This window comes from Leopardus geoffroyi, chromosome B3 (genome assembly GCF_018350155.1).
Source record: "Leopardus geoffroyi isolate Oge1 chromosome B3, O.geoffroyi_Oge1_pat1.0, whole genome shotgun sequence".
Taxonomy (NCBI): Eukaryota; Metazoa; Chordata; class Mammalia; order Carnivora; family Felidae; genus Leopardus; species Leopardus geoffroyi.
The window spans coordinates 79,946,163-79,954,422 of record NC_059337.1 but is presented as its reverse complement, the minus strand read 5'-3'; positions in this window follow the sequence as shown (position 1 = coordinate 79,954,422).

Here is an 8,260-nt window from a genome sequence, read left to right as displayed (position 1 = left end):
TACTGGGGGGTTAGGGCTTCAACATATGATTTTTTTTAAGTTTATTTATTTTGGGGGGTGGCAAAGAGGGAAGGAGAGAGAGAGAGAGAGAGAACAAATGTGGCATGGGCAGAGAATGAGGGAGAGAGAGAATCCCAGTCAGGATCCACACCCGATACAGGGCGTGATCTCACAAACCATGAGATCATGACCTGTGCTGAAATCAAGAGTACAGCGTTTAACTGACTGAACCACCCAGGTGCCCAAACATATGAATTTTGGTAGGGGCATAATTAAATCCCTAATAGCCACATTTACCATTCTGTTTTAAAAAAATGAATTCTACAAGTTAAGATTTTGAGATGAGTCTGAGAAGAACTGTTTTACGATGACCATAGTTTAAGTTTGGCTAACACAGTGAAGTGCTGTGTGTGTGTGTGTGTGTGTGTGTGTGTGTGTGTGATATTTGTTCAAAAGCAGCTAGCCATTCCCAGGTTGTTTCAAGGCTGTGCTTCACAGTTATGCAGTTTAACAGTATCTAAGAATACAGATCAGTTAGAAATATTATACTGACATAATTTGGGGATGAACCAAACAAATTTTCTAGGCAAAATAGAATAGTGTTGTTTAATTAAGTTTTAAACTGAAGACTGGATTATTTAATCAATTGTGTCCTTACTCCATGATCTATGACTTAATAGTTATCAATTCATTATGTTGTATACCTGAAACTAATGTAACATTATGTGTCAACTATACTTTAATTTAAAAAAATACAAAAAATAAAAGTAAAAGTAACCTATAACTTTCTAAGTTTGAATATTGGGATCAGTTTGTTTGTTTGTTTGTTTGTTTATTTATTTATTTATAAATGTTTTTAAAATTTATTTTTGAGAGAGAGACACACAGAGTGCAAGAGGAGGAGGGACAGAGAGAGGGAGATAGAATCCAAAGCAGGCTTCAGGCTCTGAGCTGTCGGCACAGAACCCGATGTGGGGCTCAAACCCACGGACCGCGAGATCATGACCTGAGCTGAAGTTGGATGCTCAACTGACCAAGCCACCCCGGCGCCCCTGGGATCGGTTTTTAAAATAGAAAGTTTTCATTTGGGGCTCAGTTGATTAAACGTCTGACTTCAGCTCAGGTCATGATCTCCTGGTTCATGGGTTTGAGCCGTGTATCCAGCTCTGTGCTGACAGCTCAGAGCCTGATCCCTGCTTGGGATTCTGTGTCTCCCACTCTCTCTCTGCCCCTCCCCAACTTGTGCTCTGTCTGTCTCAAAAGTAAAAAAAAAAATAAAAATTTTTAAAAATTAAAAAAAATCTTAAAAAAAAGAGTTTTCATTTAACATAACTTAGTAGGTTTTAAACATTTTAAATGTCCTTTTTTTCATCTGCTTTTGAACCATGTGCTTATCATTTTTAAAGTACTATACTTTAACATTAAGAAAATTAGATTGGCACGTAGATTTCCAGCCAATTAACAAAAAGTATGGTTGGAAAGTAGAAAGCAAATACTTTACAATTTCATTTGTCAGTGATATTTCATGAAGTTAATTAATTTCTGTCATAATAAAATACAGTAAAAACATATGTATATATTTATATTCTATTACTTACTTTCCAAATATAGCATACATCACTGTTTTGATTTCTGACAGCAGAGCTGATGTTCTCCTGAGGTGTCAAATTTGATTTGAATATTCAATTAAAAAAACCTGTAAAATGTCTTGCTACTTTAAAAAATGGGTTTTTAGATTTTATGTCAGCTAAATGTGTTTCACCATCATGAATTCTTTGAAATTTTGTGCATCTTTAAATTATTCTATTTTAATACCCTCTAGATATAATCCTTGTTAGCAGAGTAAATCCCTCATACAATTTATTAGTCTTATTCATATTTTTTCTTATAACTACGTTTCTAAATCTTTATTTCAATTTATGAATATATTTTCTGCCCAAGTAATAGTGCTATTATTCACATTAAAAAAATGTGTCAGCCAAAAAAAAAAAAAAAAAGAAAGAAAGAAAATATTCAACTATGTGGAGTCACAAACCATATTGTAGAATATTCTGCAGCCATCACAAATGTTTCTGAAAAATATTTAATGACTTCAGACTAATACTTGGTATATTAAATTTAAAAAATCAGATAAGCAACAATATTTTAATAAGATTCCACTTAATGTTAATTCTGAGGAGATTTATAAATATTTTTTTGATTTACATTTTTGTTTTCTCCTAATTTTTAAAATTAACATGTTATTACTTTTATAGTCAGGAAAATAACAATACATGTTATTCCACGCTGAGGTGGTTGATTTTTGGGAAGCTAGGCCATTAGATTATGCTAACCATTTATTTTTTGGAGGCATTTTAAACTCAAGTCATTGATTCATTCAGTAAACAGTTATTGAACTATTACCAAGTATCAGCATCTATTCTATGTCAGGTATGGTTCTGGAGACACTTGAGGAGGGGTATGTAGACATGGTTATAAAATGGTTCCCACAGGTATAGGATGTAAGCAAAATCAATACTATGTGATGGGTGCTAGGGTAATAGCCCTAAGAAAGTCCTATAAGCATATCTGCGCACAGTGCTAACTGACTATGCCAATCTGCGTGGGTCTGACTAGATCACAAGAATAGAATTTGTCTGAACCTCATTAACCGAGTCCCACAAGGATATGTCTGTCTGGGGGCGCCTGGGTGACTCAGTCGGTTAAGCATCTGACTTGAGCTCAGGTCATGATCTCGTAGTTCATGGGTTCGACTCCTGTGTTGGATTCTGTGCTGACAGCTCAGAGCCTGGAGCCTGGTTGGGATTCTGTGTCTTCCTCTCTCTCTGTCCCTCCCCTGCTCCTACTCTGTCTCTCTCTCTCTCTCAAAAATAAACATTAAAAAAATAAAAAAGAAAGGAAATGTCTGTCTGATTTAGAGTTGGTTTCTGTGACTTGGGCTTTTAAATAAGTAGGGTAGATATAAAAGACTACTACCTTGCAAAAAATGTTTGTAAATTTTTAATCTTCAAAGTGTAGTTGAACAATTTATTCCAAAAGCACATTAATAAGTATTCTGTATTTATAAGTATTATATAAATATTATATAAATAAGTATTTATTCTGGTACTAAGGGATAGAAGGTAAATAAAACAAAGAGTCTTGCTCTTAGGAAATTTAGAGCGTATGTAAATCAAGAGTTTTTCCATATCTTGTATAATATGGACACCTGTGATAATTTCATCTAAAATTTTAGTTTAAAATATGATAATATTGAAATCATTATTTTTAAAAAAATTTTTAATGTTTATTTTTGAGGGAGAGAGAGAGAGTAGGAGCAGGTGCCCCTGAAATCATTATTATACTACGTATTAACTAACTTGGGTTTAAATAAAATAAAATAAATAATAATAATTAAATAAAAAAAATAAAATCAGACAATAAGAAAGAGGAATGCATTGTTTTCTTTCTTTTGTTTTGCCTGTGAAGAAAGTTAAAGCTAAATGTTACAGTAGAAATTATGTATATTAGCTAAAATGTTTGTGCTACTTATTTATTTTGATTTTTCCATTCATTAAAACAGTTTGTTTTTTGAAAGGACACAGATGACAAATCATTAATTAAAATCATGTAAATACTTTTTATCACCTAATTATGAAGTATTTAATATTCTATATAAAAATAAAGAAAATATATTTGGGAAAGGAAATAAAGGTTAAGATGACTCTTCCTCATTGATGATTTAAATTATTTCTCCAAAGCAAGTAAAATTTATTTCAGTAACTAAATTTTTAAAAAGTTCAACTTGTGGGGTGCCTGGGGTGGCTCAGTGGTTAAGCATCTGACTTTCGCTCAGGTTATGATCTCACAGCTTGGCTCATGAGTTTGAGCCTGGCATCAGCATCTGGCTCTGCTGTCTGTGCAGAGCCCGCATTGGATCCTCTGTCCCCAGGCTCTCTCTGCGCCCCACCCCACGCATTCTCTGAAAAAAAAAAAAAAAAAAAAAAAAAGTTCAACTTGTAAGGTCAGATATAGATGACTATATATTGAAATAAAGAAAAGACAAAGATATATTGGACAGTCATAGGATAGCTGTTGCATGGACAAACTAACAAGCATTTAAATCCCATTATCTACACTTGTCCACTTTGGCATTCAACCAGAGAAGCAAAGTGCAAAGGTTAAGGAATTCTAGAATGTTCTTCTTTCATAGAAAAGAGTATGTACATAATTTTTTTCTTAAGTACATTCTCAAACAAATCGAAAATGTAATGATTTTTTATTTTTCAGTTTATGAGGACTTCACTTTTCCTAGGCAGTCTGGTTGACAGAACAAAAAAAAATATATTTATGAAAAGGACATATGATATTACATAAATATAAATAATTTATATATTTAAAATAAATAAGTTAATATTTAATCAAGAAGTAAATATTCTACTTAATGCTGTCTGAGACAGAGATTTTTAGTTTTGAATACATGTGAGATTAAGTGTGTAAATAATTCAATTTAAAGACAGTAAAGTATGGGAAAGGAGGTTTACTGTGGTTGCAACAATATGGCTTTTTAGGTTTGTATGTTTGAGGATAAGAATTAATAAAGAAAATGCAGGATGATGATTAGATAAAATATGGATTCAATTCCATAAAAATGACCTCATTTTAATTATGCATCTTTTCATCCTAGTGCCATACAAATTTTACAGTAATATGTGAATTTTAGAAATAATTCCATTTAAAATTTTTCTAAGCCAAGAAAAGCAAATTATTTTTTCTTAAACTATTAAAACTATTTTTCCTGGTTGTGTCACTAAGAAGTAAATCTGCCAGATTCTTTCCCTTAAAAATTTCATTTTCCAAATCAAGCATCAGAAACCACACAGAAGAAATTTCAGCTCAAAATTTTTTTTTTCCAGGAAGGAACCCAAAAAGTAACTTTGGATTAATGGCACCTCATTTATTCATTCGTATTAATTTTTAAAAATTTAGTCCATGCTTTATAAAATGGACTGAATAAAATAATGTTGAATCTCACAAAATGACATGTACGAAGAATAAATTAGGTTATGGAATATTATCAACTAATGGAATGTATTTGATAGTCATAGCTGGAACATGTTAGGCTATGACAACACATAAAATCCAATAAGAAGGAAGGAAAAGTTTGTATCCCTGGAACCAATGGGGCTTGAAGCCAGGATTAGAAGAATTGCATCTTTATAAAAAGAAATGTGCTACTATTAATGTTTTCTGAATTTGAATGTTGGATTGACTTAATAAAAGCTGATGTGCACAATTAAAGTTGGCAATTGTAAGCAATAGCCTTTGAGTATATTTAAGTTCAAGGAAAGAGTGTTTTATTCTGTTTTCTGTGGGGAACCTGAGTAAATTTTATACCTTGGAGCCAGCAGATTTTAGTTCTTATTAGAACAGCAGAGTCAAAGTAATTATTGTCCAGGAAGGGATGATGTTCCGGGAATCAAGTCTAGCAACAACAAAAAAATGGTATAACAAAAATGTAAACATAGGTATTTTGCATGTGTGCAAAGTAAAAGCTTCAATATTCGCACAATAAATTTTATTTTTTTTTTTAATTTTATTTATGTATTTTGAGAGAGAGAGAGAGAGAGCACGTGTGAGGGAGGGGCAGAGAGAGAGAGAGGGAGAGAGAGAGAATCCCAAGTGGGCTCTGCACTGGCAGCACAGAGCCTGATGTGGGGCTTGAACTCATGAACCTGTGAGATCATGACTTGAGCTGAAACCAAGAGTCAGACGCTTAACCGACTGAGCCACACAGGTGTCCCAGGAATGACATTCTTTGTATATGACAATCTCTCATTTATTAACGTGTAGAGAAGGAAAATATTCAGAAAGAAAACATACAAGTGACCAATAAGCACATTAAAATGTTTAATCTCTCATAAGTAAAAATTAAAGTGAAAAATTCAATTTTTGCCTGTAAATTAATTATTAAGGGGGTGGGAGAGTGTTTAAAAACCTAACACTTTTTTTTTCAAGTAAGCTCTATGCCAAGATGGCGCTTGAACTCACTGCCCCAATCCAAGATTAAGAGTCACAGGCTCTACTGACTAAGCCAGCCAGGTGTGTCCAAAACAGCATTCTTATGTACAGCAAGTACTTGCTTTTAGGTTAAAATAATCTTTATTTATTTGTATTCTTGTTCATATAACTTGTATCCATTTTTGTTCATTCTGTTTGCAGATCTATTTTCATCTAGAAGTTAACATGTGATCACATTGGTGTCTGAGTTTATTCCTCACCTGGATCATTATGATTTTATAGTTGAAAGCTTGTCTTCAAAGGCCTCCTGTCTTTTTTGGGGTCTGTAGCTCTACAATCCCACTTGTTTTTTCTCTGAATTTTTAAAATCTGCTTTCTTAAAGAACAGATCAATTTTATTTTTTTCTTGATGAACTAAACATGTTCCCCCCCCTTTTTTATTTCCCATGAAAATATTAGCAAGATAGGCAAGATTTTATCAAATGCTCAGGTTTTAGAAGATTTTTGGCAGATGTCTATATGTTTGGTGTCTCCAACAGGAACTTGTTTTTCTGTTGTGCCAGTTTTGTCACATTATCCTTATTTAACCTGATCTTACAGACTGTAATTTGTGAACACTATTAAGCAATATAAAATGTTTTTATCATATATATTAATCACGTATCATCTATCCATCCATTATATTTATCCTCATGCTTACAACTTCCAGTGTTCAATTATATAAAAAGGAGAACAGCCTGGTACCATACTTTCTCTTTCCAATTTCTCATTTCCACATTGGTATATAATTTCTCTGTTCCTCAGTTTCTTAGGCTGTAAAATGGTTGTTCCAGAGGATAAGACCCTTTCAGGTATAGAACTGCATGTCTTTTCTGCTCACTTTTCTTTCTCTGTTGTCCATATCTTCTGGACAAAGCATATAGTGCTTCCAGACTGACTTCCCTTCAAGTCAGATTATTCTTGATCCTCTTCCTGATTAATTGTGAATTAGTGGACACTCCCAATATTATGCATCTGTTTTTGACATTCATGCTCTTCTTCAAAGTATCTGCTTTTAATTATCAGAGAAATGTTCTTTACCTTCAACTTATAACCTAATTTCTTTTACATTTGTTATATAGCACTCTGTTTCCCAAAGGGTGTTCTGTGGAACACTAGCTATATGAAATGTTAAGATATGCTACATGATAAAAAACTACAATAACAGTAACAAACGAGGTGGGATTCTGAGGTCAAAAATATCTAGAAAGTATTGGGTTAAATGAAATAAAATTTTTGTAGGAGTTCTCAGTGCCTTTAAATGCTAATTTGTATTGGGAATTTAAATGCTAATTTAATTTATAAGCTATAACAAAAAATGAAATTTGTGCAGTTATTTTCAAAATTATTTCAATATGCATCCCTCTTTTAGAGAATATCCTACAGAATTAGCATTTATCTCTGGAAATGGTTGTAAGTACCTCCATATACTTCTCCATACCCAAATCACTTTTACATGGAGGCCTAATTAGGGTATTGAACCTTCTTTTCTAAGACAGTATTCCCAACACTGCTGGAAGTCCCATTGTTCCAGGAATGTTACCCACAATTCAAACAATGAAATCACTTCATGTATATAATGTGTATAAACAGTTATTCATTTTCTATATCCTCTATTCTTTTCCAAAGTCCAAACATCCAGAAGGGATTAAAAGCACTGAATTCTCTAAAAACCCTTCAAGTTTTCTATGTATTATTTTGAAGTCATGAAGATACATATCAGGTTTCTTGCAGACATTATCTGTTGCTCATTCTCTGCATTCAGCAAGAGTGGGTAGCAGTTGGCAAACTGTCAGATCTCCGGTGTCTGCCACAGAAATTGCAATTACCAAGTCCATGTGAATTTTCTGCTTCTTATGGGGAGCTCCAGTTGTTTAATTTTTTTTCTTGTTTCTCTTTATTCATTCTTTTCCATTCAGTAATTTATCAACTTCTTAAAACTAATTTTAATTATTCAGGGCTTCTTTAGAATTTTCTCTCCTGTCCTGCCTCCTTCTCAATAATGTCCAACACCCCATGAGAATCTTTCATACTACTGAGAAACCAGAGTATAAGTAACAGTTATTTACCTAGTTTACTTTCTTCCTAAGTAGGACATCTAAGTGCCTTTAAGTATCATGTAACTGATGAATGCCCTAAGCCCTTTCTCTCTAGAGATCTCATCTAATATCTTCTCCATACTGCTGATTTCCCAATGTGTTTCTGGCCCTATTCTCTTTTC